Source organism: Balaenoptera physalus, assembly GCF_965194825.1.
Source record: "Balaenoptera physalus genome assembly, contig: HAP1_SCAFFOLD_884, whole genome shotgun sequence".
Classification (NCBI taxonomy): Eukaryota; Metazoa; Chordata; class Mammalia; order Artiodactyla; family Balaenopteridae; genus Balaenoptera; species Balaenoptera physalus.
The window spans coordinates 234,758-249,154 of record NW_028125899.1 but is presented as its reverse complement, the minus strand read 5'-3'; the positions used below and the strand labels follow the sequence as shown (position 1 = coordinate 249,154).

Below are 14,397 nucleotides of genomic sequence, written 5' to 3'. Positions count from 1 at the left end.
AACTTCCAGATGGCTAAACATCCCCTTGAAATAGGCAAAGGAAATGGGACCTGGGAGCACTTTTTATTCACTTTCTAACCGGGTCTGGTTACCCCCTCTGTCTGGTATAGATAAGCAAACATTTACTGTTTTGTAACTTAGAGCCAAGAGGCCAGAACTCTGTTGTGTACCTGGTGCTTTCACAGCTTGAGTAAGAGTACTGTTGATCATAAATTGTCAATTGCTCCCCAACCCCAAGAGCTGTACCAAAGGCCACCTGATCTACAGCCATCCCTGATCAATTGCCATCTCATCTCCCCATCTTAATTCTCAGCACCTGGCTCCCCGAAAGTTTTCTTGTTTGTTTAGCTACGGTCTCCAGAGCACAAGAATATAAACTCCTGACGTCAACCTTGACCACAGCCGTGTCCACGGAGCCCAGAACAGTGAGTTGTTCAACACTCAAGGCTCTTTACTGTGTTAACCCTTGTTATGCAGGAGAGGCCAGGAAACAAGTGGAGAACCAGAAGAAGAAGGAAAGCCCCACGGGGTAGGGGAACATCTGGATATCCACCAAGTAAAAGAAGCTGTTTCCAGGAGAAATCCAAGGAAGGAAAAATCCAGAGCCTGATGACAATGTGGAGGTAGAAGAGGCTAGAAGGGCTGGCTTCCTTCTTTCTGCACTGTTGGACCTACAGGAATAAACAAGAGTTTCAAGTCTCAACGGAGCTTTTCAGTCACGCTTCTCCTTCAGCAAGCTGCCTGATGTTCACGTGATCCTCTCTCACATCCTCTGAGCCCAGCAATAGTCTCAAACCGGCTGCTGGAATCCATCCTTCGGTCTGCTCCCATCGCCCCTCATCATAGCCACAGGTGCTGTGGCATCAAAGGCCACACTGGACAGTGTTGGGAGCGTAACAAACCCTGTGGGTGGCCATGCCGCCTACCTAAACTGATAAGACGGCTCCATGGACTTCACACACTGAGATGTAAGTCAAGGAAGAGCCCACAGAGGGGAGGAGGGAGTTAGGCCTGGGGACAGTGCTCAGGAGCACTGCCAGATGCAGCCAGGAGGGGCTTTGAGCAGTGGATTGGTCAGCTCAGGCTGCGGAACAAAAGACCATAGACTCGGTGGCTTAAACAACGGAAATTGATTTCTCAGTTCTGGAGGAAGGAAGTCCAAGATCAGGTGCCAACAAGTTTGGTTTCTTCTGAGACCTCTGTCCTTGGCTCACAGATGGCCACCTTCTCACTGTGTCCTCACAAGGTGTCTCCTCTGTGCATGCACCTCTCTGGTGTTTCTCTGCATGTCCAAGTTTCCTCATTTTATAAGGACATCAGTCATATTGGATTATAGCCCATCCTATTGGCCTCATTTTAACTTAATCACCTCTCTGAAGACTATCTCCAATCACATTCAGAAGTACTGAGGGTTAGGATTCAGCATATGAATTTAGGGAGGACACAGTTTAGCCCATAATAAGCAGTGTAGGAGCATGGAACCATGGGCACCACGGGCTTTGGAGGTTTGAAAGGATGGGCGGTGGGAAAGAAAGATTCAGTAGCAATTAGAACCAAGGGTGAAGTCCGGAGTTTAAAACCACCAGTTAGAATTGGGATCGTGTTACGGGTTGACTTGTTCCCCCTCCCTCTCCCAAATATCTTGAAATCCTATCCTCTAGAACCCCAGAATGTGACCTTATTTGGACATAGAGTCTTTACATGGGTAATCAAGTTAAAATGAGGTTATTAGGGTGGGTCCTAATCAAATGTGACTGATGTCCTCATAAAAAGGGGAAATTTGGACACAGAGAGACACACAGAGAAGGAAGGTGATGTGAACATGGAGGACCAGAAGGAGCAATCTACGAGCCAAGGAATGCCGAAAATTGCCAGCAAACTACCAGAAGCTGTGTAGACGAGTAAGGATTCCCCTACAGTTTTCAAAGGGAGCATTGTTTTTTGACCTCATAATCTAGATATTATTTTTTATAACATCAATGTAAGATTTTTCCAAATTCAGAATTTTTAAAAAATTTTGCTTACCCTTCTTTCTTGTATCTCAGACCTATTGAGGATTCTTTTTTTTTTTTTTCCTCTCTTTCTCTTTCTGTCTCTCTTTATAGTATAGACTTTAGAATTTCAATTAGTAAGCGTTTGGAGGTCAACTTCCTCAGTGTTTATCTGAAAATGTCTTTATTTTGCCTTTGTTCTTGAGAAGTAGTTCTGCTAAGTATATCTATCTAGCTTGACAACTATCTTATCTGAGCATACTGAAGATATTGTCTTACTATTTTCTGACTTCCATTGTTGCTGCTAAGTCAGCTGTCAGTCTAATTATCACTTGTTTGTGGTTATCTTTCCTTTCTCACTGGCTGTCTTAAAGATGTCATTGCCTCTGATTTCTGCAGTTTTGCTATAATGTGTCTAAGTACGTTCTTTTGTCTACCTTCTTATTAGTTATTCTGCTTGGAAGTCATAGGGCTTCCTGACTGAAGATTTGTGTCTTTCATAGTATTTGGAAAATTTCTCTCTCTCTCTCTCTGGGAGAGGAGATATGCTAATCAACTTTTTATTTTAAAACAATTTTAGGTTTACAGAAGCACAAAGATAGTGTAAAGATAGAAGGTAGTACATATACCCCACACCCAATTTCCCCTATTATTAACATTTTACATTACTAAGGGGCAGTCTCGTTTGCTTTAAAATTCTGCTTCTAACCAGTTCTCTTTGTCCTCTTCTTCTATAACTCTCATTAGATGTATATTGGCATTTTTACTCTATCTTAAATGTTTGCTAACCATTCTTTCATATTTTCTATCTCTTTTGACACCTCTTCTTCCATGTAATTTATTTAGACCTATCTTCCAGTTCACCAATTCTCTCTTCAGCTGTGTCCAAACTGCTGTTTAACCCATTGATTAGTATTTTATATTTCATTTATGATAGTCTTTACTTCTATAAGTTCTACTGGATATTTTTCAAATTTCATCTGAACATTATCACTTTGATACCTGCTGCTCCTTACTAGTGTCTTTAATTCCTACTTTGTTTCGTTAATCAGGTTGTATTCTATATTTCATAATCCCAGTATCTGAAGTCTTTGTAGTTCTGGTCTTTATTTTTTATTCTGACTCTTATTCATGAAATATTGTTTCATTTTCTCTTTTGTGATTTTTTTTTTTGTAAATGCATGTTTGTTGCCACTCTATCAGTGAAAATTAAGGCCTGGGTTGAGAGCATGACTCGTGTTTGCTTATGCCAAATGGGGGAACAACAGCCAAGAGTCACCTAAGTGACAATACTTGGGTTGGGAGAGGGGGTTACTTGTCTAAGTTCAAGACAGACAGTTGTCCCTGTTGTTTGTCTCTGAGTGCCATAATGGTTCTTGCATTTCTAATTTCCCTTTCCTCTGTGGGTGTAACTCTTTTTAAAACCTATAAATACTTGTGGTGGCCTTTGATCTGCCTCCCCCCTTTGAATCCATCCCCCTGGGCACTAATGTTCTAGACCAGTGGGATGCACACAATGCCCCCAGGGTTCACTTGCTTCTGTATTGTGCTGACTTACCTTCCTGGATTCCTGCAGCTGTTCTGCACCTGGCCACCACCACAATGCTCTCTAAACCACACATAATGTGTATACTTTATATTTATTACAAAACACTCCCTAAAATATATAATCATGTACATATTTAAATGACATATATTATATATACATGTTTATGAATATATACAATTGAACAGTTATTATTATGCTGAAGAAGATATGGAAGGAGAAGGAAAGAAGGATGAGTTCATTCATACTAGGGCAGCAACAGCAAAATAAGACAGACAATGATTTGCCCAATATATTTACACTCATGAGGTAGGAGCATGGGTGGGATACCTGTTTTAGCATCTGACACCTTGTTAAGGTAAATAAGAAAAATTTCATTAAGAATTCCAAACATGCCAGCAATAATTTTTGGATGCCATGGTTTCCACACAACGGAGGGAAGAGGAAGGCTGGGAGGATGGCAGGGCAGCTTCCCTGTGCTACTGACTTTGCCAGCACTTGAGCCCTGGCAGGGAGTTAGAAAAAGCTGATGTTAGCAACCTTAGGCATATGACTAACAAACATTCCCAACACTTCTTAATCCACTTCTTAGTTCTCTTTCCAATCACACTCAGCAAACTTGCACTTTTACCTTCATAGCTCATTATCTGAGTTACCATTGTTCCTGTTTCTCTCAAAGTCGGTCTCCAATTCTCAGAATCTCTCTTCTCAGCTCTCCTGACAGCCCTTTTCATAGATATATAAATGTATTTCTCCTAGTTCTTCTTTGGCTCTGTGTGCCCGGGTGACCAAGGCAACACATGGCTATAGAAGTGACTATCCCTGAAATGGGGTCAGGTGATGAGAAAGTGAGTGTGTTTAGGCCTTAATGCCTGGGGATACAATGGCATCCTATCTTTATGTGTGATCTGAAGTCAGCTTGCCTTTGAATGAGACAGGTCTGAACCATCACTGGTGCTGAAATAAACTCTTTGTTTACTCCAAGCCACCAAGGAACACACATTTAGCTCATCTCTGTTGAGAACGCTGGATCCCTGTGACAGTCAAAGAGGCTTCACTTTTGGCAATGAATAGGAGGCTCTGCCATGGTGATGATGGTCCATGACTTTTATCTTCCATTTGTGGCTTCTCAAAGCCGAAGCCCTGGTGAACTTTTCCTCTCTTTTCTAGGTCATGAAGAGGAAACCTGGATTCTAGATGACTGCAAAGAGGTAAAATATCTCCAAAAGATAAAATTCTTTACTTCTTTCCAAAAGATTTTAGTAACAGAATGGTGCTATATTTTGTGAAATCATATTACAAAATGAATTTTGCTAAGATGGAGACAAAAACACACTAACAGCAATAAAAGCATAGCTTACCTTAAGAAACAAAAATAAAGGTATCCTGTATTGGCCATTTGTAAACTTTTATAAATTCTCTGTTTATGTCATTTTAAAATCCTTTTTTTCTTAAAGTTTTTTTTTTTCTTCAAGGTTCATTCATGTTATATTTATTTATTTATTTATGGCTGTGTTGGGTCTTCGTTTCTGTGCGAGGGCCTTCTCCAGTTGCGGCAAGTGGGGGCCACTCTTCATCGCAGTGCGCGGGCCTCTCACTATCGCGGCCTCTCTTGTTGCGGAGCACAGGCTCCAGACGCGCAGGCTCAGCAATTGTGGCTCACGGACCCAGCCGCTCCGCGGCATGTGGGATCCTCCCAGACCAGGGCTCGAACCCGTGTCCCCTGCATTGGCAGGCAGACTCTCAACCACTGCGCCACCAGGGAAGCCCCTCCTTTTTTTCTTTTAGATTATCTTTTTAAAAAAATTCACCTTTCTTACTGATCTCCATCTATGCGGATAATATTCTCCAACTTGGTGGCTTAAAAAAAACAAAGACTTTTTTCTTTCTTTACTAGAGAAGTTTTAAATTTTATAAGCTCAAATCTGTCAATCTTTTTCTTTATGCCTCCTGAATTTTTTGGTTTTTGTTTGTCTTGTTTAGGAAGGCCTTTCTTATCTCAAGATTACAAAGAGATATTCTAATCATCTAGGTTTTCTTTTTACATCTTGATCTTTAATCTACCTGGAATTTATTTCTGTGTATGGTATGGGATAAGGATCCAACTTAATTTTTTTCCCTTTATGAGTATCCCTCATTGCTCCTTCCTGGCCTGTTTGGCTGCCTTGAAAAGATAAGCCTGCAAATAATCAGCCCGCAAGGTATTCCTGAAATCAGCAGCAGGATTCCATTCTGTTCTAACTACATAAGTGGTTAGGGTTATTTTCAAGCGGAAAGAGTGCAAGTGAAACCAACCATGAATGCTTAGTTGTAACAACATGAATAACTTGCTGGTTTTCTTCCAGAAGATGCTCTGACCATAGGGCTCTACCACCTCAAATTCATTTCCTTTCAATTTTAGAAGGAATTATTATACATTTGCTTTATACCTTGAACATTGGGAATGATCATACAACATACCTCCCCTATGCTCAAAATGCTTAGTCTTATGGGAAAACCAATTATATATCAATATGTATCTATATCTATATAATATAAATATATACACATGCAGCTGAGTTGAATAAACACTCTAAGGCAGTATATATTAATGCACTATGACGCGCTAGTGAATTCCTATCTCCCCTCCAAGTCCCCGAGAGGGTAGGATGGTGTCACTGTCGTTTTCATTTGCCTGGAACAAAGTAGGAGATTGGTAAACGTAGGTTGAATGGAATTGAAATAGCAGATAGCATCGGAACTGAGAGAAGAGAGAAATCTTCATATTTAATAAAGGTCAGAGGATGTTTCCTAGAGGCGACACTGTGCTGGCCCTAACGATCTGGAGAGATAGAAAAGAGGAGGGAGGGGCTGCCAGGGTCATCTGACCCTGAGTATTGTCTCCCTTGGAACCAATTTTCTCTGTTCTCACATATTAGTTCAGGTTGTCTGGGGGGGAATTGAAAAGGTGCAAACATGGTGTTGATCTCTCTCAATCATCAAATGCTCCCAGAGCCCCGTAGCTTTTCAAACCTGTGGAAATAGATTCTCTGGGACCAACGTCCCTACTGACGCTCCTCTTTGCAGGAACGACCAGCCGAGTGTGAGGCGCACGCGGGAATCCATCTGACACAGGGCTTTAGCGCCGTGAGTACACACCGTGCTCACAGAGCAGAAGATACGAAACACCCTTGGCCGTCTCGTCAGAAGCCCGAGTCTGACCTCTCCTCCCAGAGCCAGTGCTAGTGTCAGTCACCAAACAGCAGCGGTTTTCTGCCCGAGCACAGGAGCGACACAGCTGGCCCTGGAGATGCTGACCCTTCAGGTCAGCCCTGAGGAGGACAAGGAAACGAGGCTGAAGACAAAAGAATGGCCCCAAGCCCACCCCCTAAGTCAGAGCCCCCTGAATTTGCCTGGCACATTTCCTGGGACCTCAGGACACTGGGACAAGGAGACACGTGGCTGTGACCTAGGCCAGGAGAATACAGGTTCATGCAGACCAAGCTCCTCTGCACCCTTCTCTGCTAACGAGGACCCTGTGCCCAGCCTGTTGGAGCAGAAAGGTGGAAAATCAGACACCCTCCTGGCCTCCCACGGGCGAGAGGATGCTTCATGGAAGGCCCGGGGCAAGATGAGCTTTCCGCTCTCTTGAAGGGTGCTATTGAGCCCGCCCAGCTCTGCACGGAAAGGGTCTCATTTCCAAAATGACCATTGGTGATTTTTCTGTTTTAAATTAGATTTAGCAGAGTGGCTTTTGGCATTCACTTACCCTCTTCTGTTTTCCTTCTCTCCTACTGGAAATGTGGGACTGAACCAGGATTGTGAACACGGCATGGCTATACGGGGGCTGGGGTTCTCCGACCCGCACCTTTCCTGCTTTTGCTGAGCTCTGCTTGAAGCCAACCTCCCGCCATCAACGCATGTACTGAAAGCAGAATTTGTCTTCTGAAACCTCCTGGGCCAAGATTTCCCCAAATTGCTGGCATATTAAAACGAAGCCGCCCTGTGAAATACCGAGCGGGGATCCAAGGCCACAGTCAAGTTCACCTGCCCCACCTGTCTCTAAGCCATGCCCCTGGCCTCCACACTCATCACTGGGGGCGACCTCTCCGTTCTGGGGTGAGTCTCCCCAGCTCCGAGATCCTGCTCACGACCCTTCTGTGAGTCCTTGACTACGGTGGCTCTAGCCCTTCCTCTCCAGGCCACGCTAGCCACCACCAGCTCCAGGTTAAACCATCCTCCAGACTGCAGTCCCCTTGCCTATAAAATGGAGATTGCACTTATACCTGCCTCCAGGATGGTCTTGAGACTGGGGTGACAAAATGACTGGAAAGCCCTTACACTCTGCCCCATACACATAGCACGTGTGGAAAAAGTACATGTGGACCGTGGCCATGTTCCCCACCCTCTCATCCCATTTTGGCCTTTAAGATATCTTTTGGAAATTTTGAGTTTATGTAAATCAGAAGAATACATTCTAGCCCTCTCCCCCCCCGGAAGCAGTAGGGGCGCCTCCTTCTCCTTGGCAATCTGCAAGATACACCCTCTGTCCCTGGTACTCAGAGACTCCGGGAAGGTCTGATACCTGTCCCCGAGACCCTGTCCTCACACCTCTGTCCCCCTTGATCTCCAGCCTGCTGTTCTGAGCACAGGCTTTTCTCTGCATGTCGGGAGTAGGGCTTTCGAGGGGGACAGAACACCTCACTCAGGAACTTGGCTACCTTCTGGCACTAGCCCAAGGAAAACCTTCCTTCCTGCCAGGGTCCCACTACAAAGAGAAGAAAGACGAATTCACCCAGTACTTACTGAGCATCTCCCCTGTGCCCGGCACTGTCTAGGAACTGAGGAAACATCAGTACACAAAACAGACAGATATTCCTGCCCTTGTAGAGCTTATGTTATAGCAGGGGAGGGCAGTGGGGACAATAAACACATATTATGAATAAACAGAAAAAAGTTAACACAAATTAATCTTTTAGCAGATCATCCCACCACACTGGCATACCCCCAATTTAAAATATATGTACTTTTTTCCAGTGGTGGTTTAATTCAGATCATAATGGCCTTGATGACTGCCTTCCTAAGACCAGTGGGGCTGGTCATAGAGTTCAGCAGAGATTTGTTTAAGCTTCTCTTTTTAAAAAATCCATGAGCAGGCCCAGGAAAACCTCCCCTATACCCACAGTCACATGTGAGAAAGGTCGACCTTATACAAACGTTTGACTAAAATTTGCAAGACTGAAACTGGAGAGAATGCAAGTACCAATATAAAAGGCATTCTCATGAGAAGCCTGGTTCAAAAGCTTTAAAAAGAAACGTTCTGCACAATATAATACACCAAGAAAAAGAATCTGCCTCAGCAGATCTCTACCCTGCAGCAATTTTCCCCAAGCTACTGAAGCAGGTTCTGTGGTAGGTTGCCTGAAGGAGAAGGCGTGTCCTTCTAAACCAAAGAATCCTGTGCATTGAGAGGCAAATTTCTTCTAGACCTTCATTTGCTGTAAGTATTTACATGCAAACACACACACATACACGCACACACAACCAGCTAGCTAAAATGTTTCTTCTTCTTTTTTAATGTTTTTTAACAGATTTTTTTGATGTGGACCATTTTTAAAGTCTTTATTGAATTTGTTACAATATTGCTTCTGTTTTATGTTTTGGTGTTTTGGCCGGGAGGCATGTGGGATCTTAGCTGCCCGACCAGGGATGGAATCCATACCCCCTGCATCGGAAGGTGACGTCTTAACCACTGGACCGCCAGGGAAGTCCCTTAAAATGTTTCTTCTAATCCCCATTTTTTTTTTTTTAAATTAATTTATTTATTTATTTTTGGCTGTGTGGGTCTTCGTTTCTGTGCGAGGGCTTTCTCTAGTTGTGGCAAGCGGGGGCCACTCTTCATCGCGATGCGCGGGCCTCTCACTATCGTGGCCTCTGTTGTTGCAGAGCACAGGCTCTAGACGCGCAGGCTCAGTAGTTGTGGCTCACGGGCCTAGTTGCTCCGTGGCATGTGGGATCTTCCCAGACCAGGGCTCGAACCCGTGTCCCCTGCATTGGCAGGCAGACTCTCAACCACTGCGCCACCAGGGAAGCCCCCCCCATTTTTTAAAAAATTAATTAATTTATTTATTTATTTATGGCTGTGTTGGGTCTTCATTTCTGTGCGAGGGCTTTCTCTAGTTGCGGCAAGCGGGGGCCACTCTTCATTGCGGTGCGTGGGCCTCTCACTATCGTGGCCTCTCTTGTTGCGGAGCACAGGCTCCAGACGCACAGGCTCAGTAGTTGTGGCTCACGGGCCTAGTTGCTCCGCGGTATGTGGGATCTTCCCCGACCAGGGCTTGAACCAGTGTCCCTTGCATTAGCAGGCAGACTCTCAACCACTGTGCCACCAGGGAAGCCCCTCCCCATTTTTTATGAGAACTTGATCTTGCCTTCAGAGATTCTGCCTGCTGTGGAACACTCTTGTTTCCAGATCTGTCCTTAGCTGATGTTTCTTGCCCTTTAGGAGGCAACATGCTAAAGGATGCTATCCTTTAGCATCCCCTCCTGAGATGCCTTTCCTGACTAGTCTAGGACATACCCTTCAGACTATACTCCCCACCCACCCTCTGACTCCCTTTTAGAAGGGAAGGCAGAACTAAATATAATTTATTTAGTTTTATCAGAACTAAATATAATTGGAAATGATCTCTTTCACTCATTGATTCCTTTGCTCACTTGTTTGTTGTATGTCTGCTTCCACTGGAAGATAAGCTTCATGGGAACAGAAAGCTTATCTTGCTCACTCCCCAGCTCCTAAAATAGTGTTTGGCAAGAGTAAATGTTCAATAAACATGTGCTTAATGAACACATGAAAACCTGCCAGACTTCATTTAGCAAAGCAGCTTTGATTTTGCTGCTACCTCAAGTGGACATCTTATTTCCCTTCCTTTTATCAGCAGTCCAGTGTTCTGTCTCCACTTTCGATCACTCCTTCCTCAGTCTGGCTTCATGCCTGACCCCATCGCCTCCATAAAGCAGATCTCTTGAAGGTCAGCCATGTCTCCTTCAACGTCAGACTCCGCGGTCTTTCCTTGGCCTCGGCTGTTTTTGACTTATCTCCAGATTTGGTAGTGAGGAACCTTTCTGAGATGCTTCTCATGAATGTGGCCCTAGTAAACTGAGCCCTTTGCTTTTCTATGTGTTTTTATTTTGCCTCTGTAAGTATGTGTTCTTCCTATGTATTCCTTAAGTTTCTGTCCTTAGAGTTTTGCTTTCCACTCTCTCTCCTCTTTACATCAAAGATGGTATCTACTGCTCTGTCTTCATCAAGGGTCTCAGTCTTAGATGATACATATGGGAGTCAGAGCAGCAGTTGCACAGATAGCAGTTCTTTTGCCCTAGGCACATGTAGGATTATTTATCCACATTCTCCTGATCTCAAGGATGATCACATGACTTGCTTTTGCCAATGAAATGTGAGGGGGAAAAAAAGGCATGTGACACTTCTGGGCAGCAGTTTTGTTTTTGTTTTTTTTGTATTGGTAATAGCTGTATTTGAAAGTTCCCCATTGATACATGAGGTCTGGATTACAACTTATATACAATAAGTGATTTCCAAAAAAGTAAAGAAAGAGAAGGGAAGGAAAGAAGGAAAGAAAGGAGGGAAGGAGGGAAGGAAGGAGGGAGGGAGGGTAGAAAAGGAAACCTATATTCATAGACATCATAATATGGGATGTTTATTTCCAAGAGAGATTCTACTGCTGCTATCGTGCACAAGAAGCAGCACAAATTAACACGAGATTAAAATTTGCTCAACTTTCTAACTGGCTCCTGGTTGTCCATGTTCCCCTTGCCCAGTCTCCATGATCACTGAGAATACACTGAAATGGAGCCTCCATGAAACTGCGTCCCTGATGAACAGAGTCTCCTTGCTGAATTGCGGTGGCCATGGTGTGTGAGTTATAAATAAGCACGATTGTTTCAAGTCACTAGGATTTTTAGTGCTGCTTGTTAAGGCAGCATAAGCTGGCCTATTCTGACTTTCTTCTGAAGTTCAATCCCCACGTCTCCAGCTGCTTTTAACATTTCCATCTGGCTTTACTTACAGAAGTATAAGCCTAACATGTCTATACTTGTATTTATCATTTTCTTCCCCAACTCTACAACATACCACTCCCCCTGACTTTTCTATTTTGGTTAATGGTACCAACACTCTTCTCAAAACCTAAACTTTATACAATCGGTTACCATATTTTGTCTCTCCTTCATTTATACCCCACTTTTTTGTTCCCACGGGTGCCTCCTGGGTCTTGCCTTGATTAGTACACTCGTGGGTCAGTCCTATACTAGTACACCTCTTGAGTCATCTCACTGCTTCCATTAACTCTTCTTCCTTTGTCATGGGCCATTCATGAATGTGATAAAGGTAGATTCCAGATCATATTATTCCTTTGTTCAAAAACGTCAATGTGCCGCCGTTGTCTACTGAATCAACTCTCAATCCTGGATCTAGCATTTACAACCCCTTTTTTCTCACCTCTAATCTCCTCTCCCACTATCCCTTTGCATGGATCTTACATGAGCAGTGAACCACTTAACTTACTATGAATGGGATATACTCTGAGCTTGTTTGCCTCTGGTGCACTTAGAATTAATTCCCTGTCCTTGCTTTTCTTCCCATATGCTTGTCAAAACCCAAGTCCACCTTTGAAACCCTGCTGAGATACCACTTTCTTCATAGAAACTTCTCTGATCGTTCCAACCAAAAAGCGACTCCGCTCTCTTCTGAGCCCTCAGCTACTTGCCCTGCTCCACTTCTTGCTGCCACAGTAATTTCTGCAGAAGTCTCATCTCCTCTACAGTAACCTTTTCTCCTTGAAGTCACCATAGCCTGAACACCTTTGGCTTCCACACAGAGCACAGGTCCTAACTTTTGTTGTTTTCCCATAAACATTAGTTGAGTGAAGAAGCACCAGGGCATGGCCTCAATTCACAGAAAAGCTGTGTGACTAAGCAAAGTGAATGCATGTGGGAATTTCACAATTTGACAAAATGGAGAGCTATATCAAGTCTAGGCAATAATTAGTGTTATTGTTGGTTTTTGGTTTTGCATCTATTAAAAAATGGGCCATAACTGGGCTATGAAATTTGTTGTGAATTAGAGATGTACTGCGGGTGATAATGACCACCTAGATATTAGAAACATCTGTGGCTCACCATCATTAGCTTTTCCCAGTGTAGTTTATGAAAGAAATACTGTCAGATCCCAACTGTATACTTAAGACTGTTTATTTATAGCACAGTAAGTGCTGGAGAAGTAACTGGAAACCCTCAAATCTCCCTGTTATCATTTTTTTTTCCAGGAAAAATCCTTATTACTGAAATGGCTCCTTTATAACCTTCTCCTTGATCTGGGATATCAGCTTCTCACCATCTAACTCTGGGAATACAGATGACATAGTGTTGTAAAGTAATGAGTGACCACAGAGCCGATGACTCTCTAAAGATGAGAAACATAAATACAGACCAACATAAACATGAACTTGCTCTGAGAACTTTCCACATCAGTAGTTCTTAAACGTGTAGTCCACAGACCAGCAGCACCAGTAGCACCTGGACCCTTTTTGGAAATGCAAATTATTGAGCCCTTTCTCAGACCTACCAAATCAGAAACTCTGGCAATGGGGCCTAGACATTTGCATTTTAACAAGGTCTTCTTGGTGATTCTGATGGGCACTGAAGTCTGAGAACCACTGCTCTATATCATCTGTTAAGACATAAGGTCAAGAGAACTGAGTAAATTCTATTGGGTGGGCCAAAAATTGCCTTCGTTTTTAAAGTAAAAAAGCAAAAGACACATTTTTCATTTTCACCAAGAACTTTATTGAACAACGTATTCACTGTTTTGTTCCACTACTTTCTGCTGTTTTTCAGGCAACTTCATAATTCCATCTTCCCAAAACTTTTAATCTTTTTCAGCAAAGAACTGTTCCAGGTGCCTTATACAGTCTTCCAGGGAATTGACATTTTTTCCATTAAGAGAATTTTGTAAAGACCAAAATAAATGGAAATCCGAAGGTGCAATGTCTGGTGAATACGGCAGATGAATCAGAACTTCCCAGCCAAGCTGTAACAGTTTTTGCCTGGTCATCAAAGAAACATGTGGTCTTGCGTTATCCTGATGGAAGATTATGCGTTTTCCGTTGACTAATTCTGGATGCTTTTCGTCGAGTGCTGCTTTCAGTTGGTCTAATTGGGAGCAGTACTTGTTGGAATTAATCGTTTGGTTTTCCGGAAGGAGCTCATAATAGAGGACTCCCTTCCAGTCCCACCATATACACAACATCACCTTATTTGGATGAAGACCGGCCTTTGGTGTGGTAGGTGGTTGTTCATTTCGCTTGCCCCACGATCTCTTCTGTTCCACATTATTGTACACTATCCACTTTTCATCACCCGTCACAATTTGTTTTAAAAATGGAACATTTTCATTACGTTTAAGTAGAAAATTGCATGCGGAAATATAGCAAGAAGGTGTTTTTCACTTAACTTAGGTGGAACCCAAACATCAAAGTAATTAACATAACCAAGCTGGTGCAAATGATTTCAACACTTGATTTGGATATTTTGAGTATGTCAGCTACCTCCTGCGTGGTATAACGTTGATTGCTCTCAATTAATGTCTCGATTTGATTGCTATCAACTTCAAGTGGTCTACCCAACCGTGGAACATCGTCCGGTGAGAAATTTCCAGCACGAAACTTCGCAAACCACTTTTGACACGTTCGATCAGTCACAGCACCTTCTCCATACACTGCACAAATTGTTTTTGCATTTCTGTTGCATTTTTACCTTTTTTGAAATCATAAAGCATAATATGCCAAATATGTTGCTTTTTTT

The 14,397-nt window shown here is 43.1% G+C and overlaps 1 long non-coding RNA gene across 2 annotated transcripts; it reads left to right on the top strand.

The window, feature by feature from the left end:
• Positions 1–793: 793 nt before the first annotated feature.
• On the top strand, positions 794–14,014 carry LOC309653692. 2 transcript variants are annotated; one of them, XR_014259372.1, is made up of 4 exons: positions 794–968; positions 4,708–4,748; positions 11,356–11,448; positions 12,861–14,014. It is a non-coding gene; the product is annotated as an uncharacterized lncRNA (long non-coding RNA). The 2 variants fall into 2 exon arrangements; XR_014259373.1 differs by lacking the exons at positions 794–968; positions 4,708–4,748 and adding an exon at positions 7,528–7,635.
• Positions 14,015–14,397: the final 383 nt, after the last annotated feature.